Below are 18039 nucleotides of genomic sequence, written 5' to 3'. Positions count from 1 at the left end.
TGTCAGTAACACACAACCAGTAGGTCACATTGTCAGTACACACAACCAGTAGGTCACATGTCAGTACACACCAACCAGTAGGTCACATGTCAGTACACACACAACCAGTAGGCACATGTCAGTACACACACACAACCAGTAGGTCACATGTCAGTACACACACACAACCATAGGTCACATGTCAGTACAACACACAACCAGTAGGTCACATGTCAGACACCAACACAACCAGTAGGTCACATGTCAGTACACACACACAACCAGTAGTGCACATGTCAGTACACACACACAACCAGTTAGAGTCACATGTCAGTAAACAACACACAAACCAGTAGGTCACATGTCAGTACACACAACACAACCAGTAGGGTCACATGTCAGTAACACACACAACCAGTAGGTCACTAATGTCAGTACACACACAACCATAGGTCACATGTCGACAGTACACACAACCAGTAGGTACACATGTCATAACACACACAACCAGTAGGCACATGTCAGTACACACAACAGTAGTCACATGTCAGTACACCACACAACCAGTAGGTCACATGTCAGTACACACACACAACCAGTAGGTCACATTGTCAGTACACACACACAACCAGTAGGTCACATGTCATACACACAACCAGTAGGTCACATGTCAGTACATACACACCCAGTAGGTCACATGTCAGTACACACAACACCAGTAGTCACATGTCAGTACATACACACAACCAGTAGGTCACATGTCAATACAACACACAACAGTAGGGTCACATGTCAGTACATACACACAACCAGTAGTCACATGTCAATACATACAACAAACCAGTAGGTCACATGTCAGTACATACACACCAACCAGTAGGTCACATGTCAGTACATACACACAACCAGTAGGTCACATGTCAGTACATACAACAGTAGGTCAATGTCAGTACACACACACAACCAGTAGTCACATGTCAAGACTAACACAACCAGTAGGTCACATGTCATTACATACACACAACCAGAGTAGTGCACATGTCAGTACATACACAACAACAGTAGGTCACATGTCAGTACATACAACCAGTAGGTCACATGTCAGTACAACACACACACAACCAGTAGGCACATGTCAGTACATACACACAACCAGTAGGTACACATGTCAGTACACACACACACAACCAACTAGGTCACATGTCAGTACACACAACCAGTAGGTCACATGTCTAGTACAATTACACACAACCAGTAGGTCACATGTCAGTACACACAACCAGTAGGTCAAGTCAATACTATACACACACAGTAGGTCACAGTCAGACACACACCAGAGTCACATGTCAGTACACACAACCAGTAGAAGAGTCACATGTCAGTACATACAAAACCAGTAGGTCACAATGTCCAGTACAACACAACAACAGTAGTCACATGTCAGTACACACAACCAGTAGTCACATGTCAGTACACACAACCAGTAGGCACATGTCAGTACATACAACCAGTAGTCACATGTCAGTACAACACAACCAGTAGGTCACATGTCAGTACACACAACCAGTAGTCACAGTCAGACACACACAACCAGTAGGTCACATGTCAGTACCACACAACCAGTAGGTCACCATGTCAAGTACACACAACCATAGGTCACATGTCAGTACAACACACAACCAGTAGCACATGTCATACACACAACAAGTAGGTCACATGTCAGTACATACAACCAGAGGCACATGTCAGTACATACACACAACCAGTAGGTCACATGTCAGACAACACACACCAGTAGTGCGAGCATCCGCTCAGTAAACACTAACGACTCAACATAGCGTTGTCCTGGAATCAATACATGTCCCAGAGTGAGCGTGAGCGCGAGCGAAGACCACGGTAACTGGTCGAGCACCTCTCCATGTTAATCACGAAATCCCGCGAGGTGGTCTGCACATGGTCTAAAGATACACACAGACCAGTAGGTTCCAGCTGTCAGTTACACGACCGAACCAGTACGCTATGTATAGTCCAGTATCCACTTAACACTCTCTGCGCTCACCCATTCGATACGTACAGAGAGGTAATCAGCTGGTCACTCCGTGTGCCTACCCTAGATACAAACCCTCCGTGAGAGGGCACATGTCAGTACATACACACAACCAGTAGGTTTGCACTTCTCTGCACAACAATAATGAGTACACAGCCTATAATCACACATTAGAGATAGGTCCACACATTACAAATATTGCCTCGCTCGATGCCACTCACACAACCAGGTATGCATTGCCGTATTGTGAGTAGCCACATAAACCACAAATCACAGCGACATGGATACATCGGCGCTCCTCACAAATTATGTCTGCACCGCTCAGTTACGTATCACTCATCCTTTCACCTACCATGTGATAATCCGATAGACCATTCCAGCGAGCCCATCCACCATCATTCGTACCGTACATAGGTCCTTTACTTTCACGATCTACACTAGAACTGCGACCCGTGTTATCTCCGTCATATGAGTCCACCCCTCACACATGCCAAACGACTCTTAAAGACTGACATAATACAACTTCTAAGCGGGCCAGGCGGGCCGCGGAGACAGCTTCCATATAGCTTGCGACAACGAGTAGGATACTCTGGTCACATAGTCTCCAGTACAAGCTTGGATCCCACTGCATAGTAAGCTAAGGTGTGAGTGTGTTCGACAGTGGCGCGCGCAATAGCCAAAACAGCTCAGAGCCAGTAGTATCTTCACTACGGTTTGAGAGCCTTGTCCTTATCAGCAAACCCATGCCGAGGCAGAGCTATAAGATAACCAGGGCATCACATGTCTCCTTAGCTCAATGCTATTCGGAATACCTCTCTGCGAATACGTGGCAGCAGTAACACAACAACCAGCTAAGGCCACATGTCAGGATAACATACACACAACTCAGTAGGTCCACATGTCAGTACACCACCAACCAGAGTCACATGATCGAATGAATCTCCGAGCCGTAGCAATAATTGATGGAAACTGTTGCCGGACCCACTGTTCTCTAGTCACACTCACAAAAGAAGACACCCTGCGAATAGTCACCATGGCAACACATCTCAGCAGACCGAGTACAAGAAGAATGCAGACACTTTAAACGTTCGACTTTGCTATAAAGTTACATACAACCCAGTTTAGGTCACATGTCAGTACATACACACAACCAGTAGGTCACATGTCAGTACCACACAACCAGTAGGTCAAAACATGTCAGTACACACAACCAGTCCAGGTCACATGTCAGTACATACAACCAGTAGGTCACATGGTCACCGAGTAGCATACACACAACCAGTAGTCACATTGTCAGTACACACAACCAGTATCACATGTCAGTACACACACACAACCAGTAGGTGCAACATTGTCAGTAGCAACCACAACCAGTAGGTCACATGTCCAGTACACATACAACCAATAGTCAGCACATGTTACAACACACAACCAGTAGTCACATTGTCATAACATACAAACAAGTAGGTCACAGGTTTCACAGTACATACAACCAGTAGGGTCACATGTCAATACATAACACACAACCAGTATGGTCACATGTCAGTACATACAACCAGTAGTCACATGTCAGTTTACACACAACCAGATAGTCACATGTCAGTCAACAGTGACATTACACACAACCAGTTAGGTCACATTGCAACACCACAACCAGTAGGTCACATGTCAGTATCATACCACACAACCAGCATACGGTCACATTCAAGTACAAAATACAACGCAGATAGGTCAAATGTCAGAGCATAACACACAACCAGAAGGTCACATTGTCATTCAACAGACAACGTAGTCAATGGTCAGTACACACCAACCAGTAGGTCACATGTCAGTACACACAACCAGTAGGTCACATGTCAGTACATACAACCAGTAGGTCACAAGGGGGAGAGGCGTTGTGAGGTGTTGCTTTATCTGTTTTGTGAAACCAGGTTTGCTGTTCACTTGCGCTAAGATGGAAGGGAGTTTCGTGCACTCATGGTTCTGTACAATAATGTACATTTCCTTGAATTTGTTCTGGACATGGGGACTATGAAAAGACCCCTGGTGGCATGTCTGGTGGGGTATGTGTGTGTGTCAGTGCTGTGTGTCAGTTGACTATTCAAACAATTAGGGATTTTCAACACATTAATGTTTCTTATAAAAAGAAGTAGTGATGTAGTCAGTTTCTTCTCAACTCTTAGCCAAGAGAGACTGGCAGCATAGTATTTATATCAGCCCTCTGATTACAATGAAGAGCAAGAGGTGTCACTCTGATCTGGGCCAGCTGCAGCTTAACTAAGTCTTTCCTTGCGGCACTTGACCATTTGATTAGACAAAACTAGAGCCTGCAGAACTTGCATTTTGGAGTGTGGTGTCAAAAAAGCAGAGCATCTCTTTATTACAGCTAGACATCTCCCCATCTTTACAACCATTGAATCTATATGTTTTGACCATGACAGTTTACAATCTAAGGTAACGTCAAGTAATTTAGTCTCCTCAACTTGTTCAACAGCCACACCATTCATGACCAGATTCAGCTGAGGTCTAGAACTTAGGGAATGATTTGTACCAAATACAATGCTCTTAGTTTTAGAGGTTTCAGTTACTTCATTAGCTGTGGTTGCAGGTGCGTAAATGGTTGAATCATCAGCATACATGGACACACATGCTTTGTTTAAGGCCAGTGGCAGGTCATTGGTAAAAAATAAAAACGAGTAGAGGGCCTAGAGAGCTGCCCTGCGGTACACCACACTTGACATATTTGACATTAGAGAAGCTTCCATTAAAGAAAACCCTTTGACTTTTGGCTTTCGACCTTCGTCTCTCCCGAGCCCGTACGGGAGTTGTAGCGATGAGACAAGATAGTAATTACTAGCGATTGGAAACCACGAAAATTGGGGAGAAAAGGGGGTAAAATTAAAATAAAATAAAAAATAAAAAAAGAAAACCCTCTGAGTTCTATTAGATAGATGGCTCTGAATCCACGATATGGCAGAGGTTGAAAAGCAAGTTTTTTTAACAACAGGTTATGGTCAATAATATAAAAGGCTGCACTGAAATCTAACAGTACAGCTCCCACAATCTTCTTATTATCAATTTCTTTCAACCAATCATCAGTCATTTGTGTCAGTGCAGTACATGTTGAGTGCCCTTCTCTACAAGCATGCTGAAAGTCTGTTGTTAATTTGTTTACAGAGAAATAGCATTGTATTTGGTCAAACACCATTATTTTCAACAGTTTGCTAAGAGCTGGCAGCAAGCTGATAGGTCTGCTGTTACAACCAGTAAAGGCTGCTTTACCACTCTTGGGCAGCGGAATGACTTTGGCTTCCCTCCAGGCCTGAGGACAAAGACTTCCCTCCAGGCCTGAGGACAAAGACTTCCCTCCAGGCCTGAGGACAAAGACTTCCCTCCAGGCCTGAGGACAAAGACTTCCCTCCAGGNAAAGACTTCCCTCCAGGCCTGAGGACAAAGACTTCCCTCCAGGCCTGAGGACAAAGACTTCCCTCCAGGCCTGAGGACAAAGACTTCCCTCCAGGTCTGAGGACAAAGACTTCCCTCCAGGCCTGAGGACAAAGACTTCCCTCCAGGCCTGAGGACAAAGACTTCCCTCCAGGCCTGAGGACAAAGGCTTCCCTCCAGGCCTGAGGACAAAGACTTCCCTCCAGGTCTGAGGACAAAGACTTCCCTCTCGTCTCAGATTAAAGATATGACAGATAGGAGTGGCTATAGAGTCAGCTACCATCCTCAGTAGCTTTCCATCTAAGTTGTCGATGCCAGGAAGTTTGTCATTATTGATCGATAACAATAATTTTTCCACCTCTCCCACACTAACTTTACAAAATTCTAACTTGCAATGGTTTTCTTTAATAATTATTTATATATGAGGGGCGGGGGAGGGGTATATCTGGCCAATAATTTTTTTATACATAAATACGATGGCTCACTGTTAATTGTTGGCATTTCCTGCCTACATTTGCCCACTGTGCCAATGAAGTAATCATTAAAAAATAATTGGCAACATCAAATGGTTTTGTTATGAATAAGCCATCGGATTCGATTAAATGTATCTTTCTGCCCATAATTCCATTGAAAGCAGCGGTCCCCCTGTCGGGGGTCACGACACGACCGGAATATCGATTAGGCCTATCAGTTTAGTATAGCCGCTTTGTCATAACATTTTAGTTTAAGTAGGTCTAACGTGATGATATCATAACATAACGTGCATATTTTTCTCTAATGACCACATACAGTTGAAGTCGGAAGTTTACATACACCTTAGACAAATACAGTTAAACTCAGTTTTTCACAATTCCTGACATTTAATCCAAGTAAAAATTCCCTGTCTTAGGTCTGTTAGGTTCACCACTTTACTTTAAGAATGTGAAATGTCAGAATAATAGCAGAGAATAATTTATTTCAGCTTTTATTTCTTTCATCACATTCCCAGTGGGTCAGAAGTTTACATACGCTCAATTAGTATTTGGTAGATTTGCCTTTAAATTGTTTAAGTTGGGTCAACCGTATCGGGTAGCCTTCCACAAGCTTCCCACAATAAGTTGGGTGAACTTTGGCCCATTCCTCCTGACAAAGCTGGTGTAACTGAGTCAGGTTTGTAGGCCTCCTTGCTCACACACGCTTTTTCAGTTCTGCCCACAAATGTTCTATAGGATTGAGGTCAGGGTTTTGTGATGACCACTCCAATTCCTTGACTTTGTTGTCCTTAAGCCATTTTGCCACAACTTTGGAAGTATGCTTGGGGTCATTGTCCAGTTGGAAGACCCATTTGGCTAGCTGCTACACCAAGCAGCTCCTCAGACCCGGGCAGGATCACTGGATAGATAGTAGCGGTCCCAGCAACTGATGCCAACCGTCTCACGGGATCCAAACTCAAAAGGTAGCTAGCTACTAACCAAACATTTTCAAGAGACTTTACCTTGACTTTGTTTAATGACAAAAAAATTCCCAAAACAACAAACCGAGATCTCCCTTGTTTTACATTTAACAGGTGTATCAATACATCCAGTCACTACAAAGATACCGGGGTCCTTCCTAACTCAGTTGCTGGAGAAGAAGGAAACCGCTCAGGAATTTCACCAATGGTGACTTTAAAACAGTTACGGAGTTTAATGACTGTGATCAGAGAAAACGAAGGATGGATCAACAACATTGTACACAAAACAAAAAATATAAAACGCAAACAAATTCAAAGATTTTACTGAGTTACAGTTCATTTAAGGAAATCAGTCATCTGAAATAAATTCATTAGGCCCTAATCTATGGATTTCACGTGACTGGGAATGCTAATATGCAAATAGTATAAGATCTTCTAAGCCTGTGTTTACCTCAGAACTTATTTTAAATGTTTATGCCAAAACCCTCAAAATTTTAGGGGGGGGGGGCTTTGACATTTTCTCTGTTATTGTGACCTTTTCTCGGTTACTGCAGTCTTGCAATGATCCATAAGTACTATAGCTGTCAAATTATCTATTGTTTGGTGTGTGTGTGTGTACATACAGTTGTGTTCAGGGTAAATATTGGATTTCTCTGACATCTCACAAGATGCAGAGAGCACCGGCATACACATAAGAATCAGAGAGCGACAACACCTTAAAAAAAGAATATAAGTGTTTTAGACTTTTTATTGAAAGACTTGCAGCCACACATCTGAAAATACTAACAAGGCTGAGAGTGTCTAGAGGAGAGAAACACAAAACCCCAGTCTACTCTGTCACACCACTCAGAGACTATGTTCCAAACTGCACTCTATTCCCTATTTAGTGCACTACGTTTGACCAATAGGTCCTGGTAGTGCACTGCACTGGGCAATAGGGTGCCAGACAGAGAGGGAGGGACCACATACAGTCTCCAGAAAGAAAACAAAGATAGTATTGACATCAGAAAGAGAGGATCAATAGACAGTAGAATCAACACCAAATCGACTAATAAAGAGAAAAGGAACAAAGTGTGTGAAATAGTATTTGGGACTGTGGAAGTGTCTTACAGACGGACAGTGTGTGTAATAGTATTTGGGACTGTGGAAGTGTCTTACAGACAGACAGTGTGTGAAATAGTATTTGGGTAATAGTAAGTATTCTTACAGACGGACAGTGTGTGTATACAGTACATTCCTAAAAAGGGTCAGTCAGTGAATTTAAATACCAGTAGTGTAAAGTACTTAAGTAGTACTTTCAAGTATTTTTTACTTAAGTCGTTTTTTGGGGGGGTATTTAAATATCAATACACCCAACATGCTTTCTCAAGATCAATTCCCACTCTGCCAGATAACATGTAAAACAGGGGTGGCTTGGCTGAGAGAGAGAAACTCTTCTGTACTAGATGAAGAGGAGACAGGTTCATTAAAGAAGGATTTTTAAGCGACTTGTATTGCGTCTGTGTGCCATTCAGAGGGCGAATGGGCAAGACAACATATTTAAGTGTCTTTGAACGGGGTAGTTGGTGCCAGACACACCGGTTTGTGTAAAGAACTGCAACGCTGCTGGCGTTTTTCACGCTCAACAGTTTCCCATATGTATCAAGAATGGTCCACCACCCAAAGGACATCCAGTCAACTTGACACAACTGTGGGAAGCATTGGAGTCAACATGGGCCAGCACCCCTGTGGAACACTTGACACCTTGTAGAGTTCATGCCCCGACAAATTTTTATTTTATTGAACTAGGCAAGTCAGTTAAGACAAATTCTTATTTACAATGACGGCCTAGGAACAGTGGATTAACTGCCTTGTTCAGGGGCAGAACGACAGATTTTTACCCTGTCAGCTCTAGCAACCTTTCGGTAACTGGCTCAACGCTCTAACCACTAGGCTACCTGCCGCACCAAATTGAGGCTGTTATTAGGGTAAACAGGGGGGGGGGTGCAACTCAATATTAGAAAAGTGTTCTTAATGTTTTGTCCACTCTGTGTAGCCTTTCTATAGGGGACAGGTGTTGGTTGAAAACCCCTTTCAGGAGGACAAGGAGGAGTAGAGCAGGAATCCAGTCGCTTTCTTTTATTAACACTTTGGAAAAAGGTACAAGACCACATGTGTGTTCTGGTTGTGTAGAGGGAATTTATCATCATCATCATCATCATCATCATCATCATCCGGTCACTGCACTTTTAATCTCTCGTGGACAGACTACAGATGTTGGATCTTAATATGACCCATTTTGTCGAAAGGAGGAACATAATCCTGCTGCAGGAGGATTTGAATGAATATTTAATATTTAGAATCGCTGCCAGGGGCAGCTGGAAGCGGTGGTTGCAGGCTATACAATGCAGTACTGTACCTAGGGGGAAGCTAGAAAGGGGTGGTTGCAGGCTGTACAATGCAGGACCGTACCTAGGGGGAAGCTGGAATCGGTGGTTGCAGGCTGTACAATGCAGGACCGTACCTAGGGGGAAGCTGGAATCGGTGGTTGCAGGCTATACAATGCAGTACCGTACCTAGGGGGAAGCTGGAGGGTGTTGCGGCTATACAATGCAGGACCTTTACCTAGGGGCAACTAGAAAAGGGGTGGTTGCAGCTATTACAATGCAGTACCGTACCTAGGGGAAGCTGGAAAGGGGTGGTTGCAGGCTATCATCAGGACCGTACCTAGGGGAAGCTGAAAGCGGGTGGTTGCAGGCTATACAATGCAGGACCGTACCAGGGGGAAGCTGGAAGCGGTGTTGTAGGCTATACAATGCAGTGGTCTGAGCAGCTCGCTTTTCGGCTTCGAGCATCACGAGTTCGTGCTCAGTGCTCACTGCCCTCTACCTGCCCTCCATAGACTGCCGTCTACCTGCCTCCATTAGACTGCCGTTGCTACCTGCCTCCATTAGACTGTTGTAATTACCCTGCCTCCATAGGCTGCCGTCTACCTGCCTCCATAGGCTGCCGTCTACCTGCCTCCATAGACTGCCGTCTACCTGCCTCCATAGACTGCCGTCTACCTGCCTCCGTAGACTGCCGTCTACCTGCCTCCGTAGACTGCCGTCTACCTGCCTCCGTAGACTGCCGTATACCTGCCTCCGTAGGCCGCCGTCTACCTGCCTCCGTAGACCGCCGTCTACCTGCCTCCGTAGGCCGCCGTCTACCTGCCTCCGTAGGCCGCCGTCTACCTGCCTCCGTAGACCGCCGTCTACCTGCCTCCGTAGACTGCCGTCTACCTGCCTCTCAGGACTGCCGTCTACCTGCCTCCATAGACTGCCGTCTACCTGCCTCCATAGACTGCTGTCTACCTGCCTCCATAGACTGCTGTCTACCTGCCTCCATAGACTGCCGTCTACCTGCCTCCATAGACTGCCGTCTGCCTGCCTCCATAGACTGCTGTCTACCTGCCTCCATAGACTGCTACCTTAGTAGGTGACACTTTTCCAGTAGGTTACTGACACTTGGGATGCGATTCGAGCATCATGTGATAACAGATTCCACCGAGCGCGAGACGTTTGTAGCCACTGTACCAGGTGAGTATCTACTGTTAGGAATTCAGTGAACAACTGCCCAAAAAATGCAAATATCGGACACAAACAACAAGTAACAGAATCAATCTCCTCAGTACCTGTTAATGAAGTTGACAGCAACCAGAATAATGATCCTATGGTATAAGTTCCTCCTCCGTATTGCCTGGTCTGCTACATCGTCAAATAGAATCATATGCACCGAATACAAGAGTTGTAGACTTTAACAGGCAAACTTGCATGCATGATATCATGCAGCATACACATTTCTTTAGATCGCTAAATAAGATATTTTACTGACCGTATTAAGAATGATTAATAGCCAGAATAGTGGTGTTTCACTGTGAAAATAATATAGCATTTTTTGTGATTAATTCATACAAATACTAAACCCGTGCATATTATTAAAATGACAACGATTGTTCAATATAACTTCTATATTAGTTGCTGACTACTATTGAAAGGTGATATGATGCAATCTGACTAGATTAGAAGGCCTAGGTTAGAAACCCTAGGTTAGAAGGCCTAGGTTAGAAGGCCTAGATTAGAAGGCCTAGATTAGAAGGCCTAGATTAGAAGGCCTAGTTATACTGTCATGTGATAACGGATAACATGTCCAATATAATTATAAACACATATCAAAACAGGAACATATATTGAATGATATGAATCCAGGGTTGTAATGATGCCTTTCTCTCTCATTGATTGGACAGATGACCCGCGGACCCCAGATGACCTGCGGACCCCAGATGACCTGCGGACCCCAGATGACCCGCGGACCCGCGGACCCAGATGGACCCGCGGACCCAGATGACCCGCGGACCCCAGATGACCGCGGACCCCATGACCGGCAGATGACCCGCGGACCCCAGATGACCCGCGGACCCCAGATGACCTGCGGACCCCAGATGACCGCGGACCCCAGATGACTGCGGACCCCAGATGATGACCTGCGGACCCAGATGACCTGCGGACCCCAGAAGACCAGATGAACCTGCTGACCCCAGATGACCTGCGGCCCCAGATGACCTGCGGACCCCAGATGACCTGCGGACCCAGATGACCCGCGGACCCCAGATGACCTGCGGAACCCCAGATGACCTGCGGAACCCAGAAGACCAGATGACCTGCTGACCCCGATGACCTGCGGACCCCAGATGACCTGCGGACCCCAGATGACCTGCGGAACCCCAGATGACCTGCGGACCCCAGATGACCTGCGGACCCCAGAAGACCAGATGACCTGCTGACCCCAGATGACCTGCGGACCCCAGATGACCTGCGGACCCCAGATGACCTGCGACCCCAGATTGACACTGCGGACCCCAGATGAACCTGCGGACCCCAGATGACCTGCGGACCCCAGATGACCGCGGACCCCAGAATGGACCATCGGACCCAGATGACCCGCGGACCCCAGATGACCCCGCGGACCCCAGATGACCTGCGGACCCAGAAGACCAGATGACCTGCTGACCCCAGATGACCTGCGGACCCCAGATGACCTGCGGACCCCAGAAGACCTGCGGACCCCAGATGACCTGCGGACCCCAGATGACCCGCTGGACCCCAGCTCGACCCGCTGACCCCAATGCTCCGCGGACCCAGATGACCCGCGGGACCCCAGATGACCTGCGGACCCCAGATGACCTGCGGACCCCAGATGACCTGCGGACCCCAGATGACCTGCGGACCCCAGATGACCTGCGGACCCCAGATGACCTTTGGACCCCAGATGACCCAGCCTCAGAACCAGAAACACGTGGAGACATCAACACTTGGCATTTTGAATAAAAATGTTCAAATGTTTATTGGTTTTCCTGTATGTGTGTATATTATATATATATATATATATGAGTCCTTTAAAACACAGCCCATTGTAGAAAATAATTCCCAAGTGAGGGATATCTCAAGGAGATTAACCTCCAACATTCATAAACTTCTTCAGTACATGAGGGCAAATGTAGTTATGACAGCCATGTTATTTGACAGGAGTTTACAGGTTTTTGTACCAGCCCTTCACTAACACCTAATTGTGGTTTAAATTGAAGACTTGAACACAGTTCAATCCTTTGGGACAGAAATCACATCTGTATTTTAGAATGAGCTTCATAAGTTACAAAGTCCTGACAAATCGGCATGATAAACAATAACATGGATCAATCTATTTCTATCTAACATTGTGATGTTACACACTCCTGAATAATATCCTGGGATATGGTGATTAACCTGGTGGCCGGGAGGTTCACAACAAATTCTTTACATCTACAGAGTGACAGGGTGGGATGTCCTTCAACCTGGAACAAGCAGAGACATTGGGGGGGAAATTAACCTCACTGCTCAAATTTCAGTGCTGGTTCAAGTTGCTAAAGCCACAACTGCCTTTATTAGTGCGCAATCATCATGTTAACAGTTTTGCATATTTTACACTTGATCAAGTTGTTTACAGTAAGAGTAGAATAACTTAGCCTATAATTTTTTAACTAGTAACACGAACCCCAATGGCGCAACACAATAGGGGGAGAGAAATTGTCAAGATAAAGCTAGCTAACGTTAGCTAGGTAAACAGATACTGCATGCAGCTAGTTGGCTGGCTAGCAGGTCCAGATTGAACACAGCTGGCTGCATTTCCTACGTTTTTCATCAGATGTTGTTAAAATCTCTTACCTCCAAATGACTCGGGCAGTTCTTCTCCTTCCAAGCCAATGCAATGAAGTGAAACACAATCAGGTGCCCACTTTAGTCCCTGAAAACAAATGGGGAAAAACGATTTGCTACATGTCTTTAGCTGGGTAGCAAGTTACCGATTCATGATTTAAAAACTGTTCGGGTCTTCACGGTTGACACATTTCTGAATCTACAATTAGATAGTTTAGTTATTCATCTCTAAACAGCCGATAAGCAGGATGAGATCGCCTGCTAGCTAATAGCTATCACGTCCGACATTTTAACATCATTTTGTGAATAAATAAACTTCATATTTACATTTCGTGAAGTTATTCCTTATTCGTCTGGAAAATGTTATCCCAAGCGCTGACTTCTGTATACCAATAATTCTGATTAAAAACGGGTGCACCGTAAGATGTAATGGGATCGCCTCCCCGGTGAAGGATACGTGGGAAAGGAACATCCCAACCTAGACGCTGTATCGCATTAGTGGGAACCAAGACTGCTCTCAGGGAAGGTCTGCTGGTTTTGACTAGCAGAAGTGACATCTTGTATCAGGTTAGGGGATTTCACACAGCAGGTTGGGAGAATTAACGTGACAGGTTTTATGGTGACAGGTTAGGCTAATTAAGTTAAGGTTAGGAAAAGGGTTAGAGTTGCGCCTCGATCACACCGACAGTGTTTTGCCTTTTGGTACACCAGAAGTACATTAATTTTCAATGGAAAGCTGTTTTAGCCTTGCGTTGCAGAGGCAGATGCAGTGCGTTCTGCGTTCGTGTGGTGCACACGTTGAATTTATCCAATGTATGCATCAAGTTGTACGTGTAGACTTGACAGAACTAGTAATAAACAGGTGAATGTTAAACGTTTGTTGTATCCACAACAAAAAAATATGGATTACATAATGAAAAAAGTTAGACGGCACTAAATATTAAGCAGCATGGTCGCAATAACACGGTCGGTTTGATCGAGGCGTTTGCTAAAGTGCAAAAATTGTCCCACACCAAACGCAGGTTAAAATATTTAAAAAAACTCTGAACCAATTACATTAATTTAGGGACAGGTCAAAAAGCATTAAACCTTTATGGCAATTTAGCTAGCTATCTTGCACTTGCCAACTAATTTGTTCTATTTAGCTAGCTTGCTGTTGCTAGCTAATTTGTCCTGGAATATAAACATTGAGTTGTTATTTTACCTGAAATGCACAAGGTCCTCTACTCCGACAATTAATCCACACATAAAACGGTCAACCGAATCGTTTCTAGTCATCTCTCTTCCTTCCAGGCTTTTTCTTCTCTTGACTTTATATTGCGATTGGCAACTTTCATAAATTAGGTGCATTATCGCCACTGACCTCGTTCGTCTTTCAGTCACCCACGTAGGTATAACCAATGAGGAGATGGCACATGGGTACCTGCTTCTAGAAACCAATGAGGAGATGGGAGAGGCAGGACTTACAGTGCGATCTGTGTCAGAAATTAAACTGACTTCTATTTTAGCCCTTGGCAACGCAGACGCTCGCGAGCAGTGTGGGTGCAATAATTGAATAATATAGATTTCTAAATGTATTTTGCAACGCGAACGGTGTAGTCAGCCTGTTATAAGGCAGGATCCTTATTATCGCCATGTGACGTCTCGTTAAACCATGAATACGGCGCTAAATTCACTCGCACTTGCAACCATTTTTGGTCACCTCATTTACAGCCCCCTAAAAGATGATGTCTGTGTCTGGACTAATTTCATAGGGAAGTTCCCACGACGACGAGCAGTTCTCATTTGGTTGAGTGTCAAAGACTCCAGGCAGAGGTTTATGGAGACGGGAGGGGTTAGGAGTCGAGGTCACCAGAACTCGGATGAAGGAAAGATGTGGAACATGAATCGGATGGCGGTGGAAGGAAGGAAGAATGGACCTCTGTCCAAAAATAATAGGGAAATAAATTGGGATGGGAATGAAGACTCCTAGTGTGGAGAATACCTGGTTATCTGGCTGGAGTCCAGTTTCTGGGACAATTGGGGCCTGAATTGCCAAATCTGTTGGAAGTATCCAAGATAGTGGAGAGAGGTGTGAGTAGAGTGGAGTCGGTGAGGGTTGTGAGGAGTGAGCTGATCTTGATTTCTTTGTGTTTCCGCTGAACAGGGGAAGCGTCTGTTGGGTATCAGGTGAATTGATGACCATGCTGTATCATGCTTTAAGCTAAGGAGAAGAGCACCTGTCAAGGGAGTAATTGCTGGAGTCTCAGAGAAAGTGGGTATCGAGGAGCTGAAGAGTATTCCTGGAGTGGACCTTGTTTCTATTTGTTAAGATATTTTATCAAGGTTTAAGATAAATGATTAAATAATTCTACCCAGGAACTTAACCATTAGGATTAGAGGTTATGTAGCATGGACAAGGGGTAATTAAAAATGATAACCGTTGTGGAAGAAAGGAATGTATGTGTGTGCCTAAGGAAAACTAAGTGGATCATTAACCTATGTTTGAACCAACCAAGCTATAACTCTGGAGATAAGAGAAGACAGCAAGAGTCCCTCTAGGTTTTCCGTATCTGGGGGGGGGGGGGCTGGAACTGGCAGCTAAGTGGTAATAAACTATGGTGAGACTTCAGGGGATAATCCAGATATTGTGTGTAAGGTATGTGCGTTAGTGTGTTGGAATGGACTTTTGGTCAGCTTTGTCCTTGTCGGAGAAGAGGAGGGACATTTAGAAAACTATGACGCTGTGTGTGATATATAAACTAATGTACATGGTTTTTTGAGAAGAGATCTCTCGAGAATAAAGCTATTGATTAATTTGGACACTGGTCTTTGTCTATTTTATGCAAATAAGAATCTTACAAATTCTTATAAACGGACAAAGTGTTTTCTTTGTTATAATTAAATTGGTTAACGAACATATAGGAAACTAATTCCGATAACACTATTCTTGTGTTTTTTGATGTGGAGTCCCTCCCTACCTGAGTGAAGCTGGGGTATGTATACTTTACTGTAAGAAATTGTATTTCCAGGCCGTTGCAGTGTAAATGGTGTAGAGCGTTTGGACATTTAGACAGAGTCTGCAGGCGGAAGAATCCCAGATGGAGAAGTTGTGGGAAAGAAAGTCATGGTGTATGTTATGAAGAAGCTGTGAAGTTGTTGCAACCCTGGTGAAAAGCATGAAGCTATATCTTTGAACGAGGGCGAAAGAGAATGAGGTTGCCAAAGTCAGAGCCGTCCAGAACATTTGATATGCAGAACCTCTGCATATGAAAAGAGTGGAGGGAAGAGTGGAGGGAAGAGTGGAGGACTCCATGGTGTTGGTGGGAAGGTCTTCAATGCAGGCTGTAGTGTTGGCTTCCCTCCAGCAGGATTCAGGGATGTTACGTGTAAAGAAAGTGGACTGGAGAGAAAGTCCAGGAAGATGGACATTATTGTGGACAGCGACAGAGCGGTTCCTGGGACTAAAAGATTTCCCAGGGAAGGAGTTACATGAGTAGCTGTCATGAGCAATGATGCCCTCTAACGCCCCAGAACCTGGGAGCTATGGAAGTCTGAAGAAATGAGGGATATAGGTTTTGTTAGGTTATTTTTGTTGTGTTATTAAGCTACATAAAACAGCGGTTGTTGTTGATGTGTATGGTCTGCATTCAGATACATTTTGTACATTTGAATGTTGCAGTAGTAGGACCTAGCGTTTGAGTGAGCGAGAGAGAACATTATTTTGATAGCAGGCCCTGATCCCAAAGACTAGACTGCCCACACATGGAGAGAAAGAGAACTACTCATTTTCAACCACTCACGAGTAAGATTGCAATATTCCAGGAACTTTCAATAAATTCCCTGGTTTTCCTGAAATCCTGGTTGGAAGATTCCGGATTTCCTGCTCATTTCCCCTTGCTCCAATTGGGATTTCTGGAAAATCAGGGAATTTATTGAAAGTTCCTGGAATATTGCAATCCTACTCACAAGGCTCATTTGAATTTCCTGATGCATCAGGAAAATACTCTGCGACGAGAGACCAAGTTAAGATCCAACATCTTATCGTAAACAAACGGTACCGTAGATCTGTCATGATGATACAACAAGATGCGTGAAATAATGAGAAGCATTCGTTCCGAAGCTTTGGACAAATCTTTTGCAGGTGTTAGCATCTTTCAAATTTCGTAAGAGGAGGGTACATATAGGGACATAGACTTCCCCATAAGAGGAGGGTACATATAGGGACATAGACTTGCACGTAACTTGCAAAGAGAGAGAGTGGATCTCTGTTACGGTTCTCTTTGTTCCGATCTCTTAACACTTGTGGACCCAGAATTACATAGAGCATCTGACCAATTACGCAAGACTGAGATGACTGACCTATGAGAGAGGGAAGATTTAGTTGTCTGAGATTACTGACCTATGAGAGAGGGAAGATTTAGTTGTCTGAGATTACTGACCTATGAGAGAGTGAATCAGGGGTGGGATCAATTCCATTTAAATCCAATCATTACAGGAGATTCCTCTCAATTAAATGTAATTCCTGATTCTTCAATTTAATTGAACAATCTGGATCTCATGTTTCTGGTGTAGTGTGTCTAGTATGAATGCTCGTTCGATTGGAAAACCCATCTGTTGCTCTGTTCCAATATCCACTGGCATACAACTTAGAATGAAGCAATGTATTACACATTCTAGAATCAAAGAGGTGTTCTAGTGTGGATATTGGAACATCATAACAACCCAAAAACCCCATCCTGCCCACCTCATAGGCCCTTCCCTGGCCTCAGGGATGGGGATTGGCTAGAATGGACTGCTCCCCTCTGTCCGTCTCTCTCCTTGTGCTCACCGATTGGCTGACCAGGGGAGCGGGTGGGCAGGGAAGGAGGCGGGTAGGATGGAGGGGGGATGGTGAGGTGGGAGAGGGAGGGAAGAGGTGGTCTGGGGGTTGTGGGGAGGGGTGGGGG

General features: G+C 44.8%; 1 long non-coding RNA gene across 1 annotated transcript; it reads right to left on the bottom strand.

The window, feature by feature from the left end:
* Positions 1-12102: 12102 nt before the first annotated feature.
* On the bottom strand, positions 12103-18006 carry LOC112075063 (uncharacterized). Its single transcript, XR_002894912.2, has 3 exons — positions 17838-18006; positions 13121-13199; positions 12103-12750 (listed from the first exon to the last, which is right to left on the bottom strand). It is a non-coding gene; the product is annotated as an uncharacterized lncRNA (long non-coding RNA).
* Between the last annotated feature and the right edge of the window lie 33 nt (positions 18007-18039).

This window comes from Salvelinus sp. IW2-2015, unplaced genomic scaffold (genome assembly GCF_002910315.2).
Source record: "Salvelinus sp. IW2-2015 unplaced genomic scaffold, ASM291031v2 Un_scaffold2969, whole genome shotgun sequence".
In the NCBI taxonomy this organism is placed as follows: domain Eukaryota; kingdom Metazoa; phylum Chordata; class Actinopteri; order Salmoniformes; family Salmonidae; genus Salvelinus; species Salvelinus sp. IW2-2015.
This window is presented reverse-complemented; position numbering and strand designations above follow the sequence as displayed.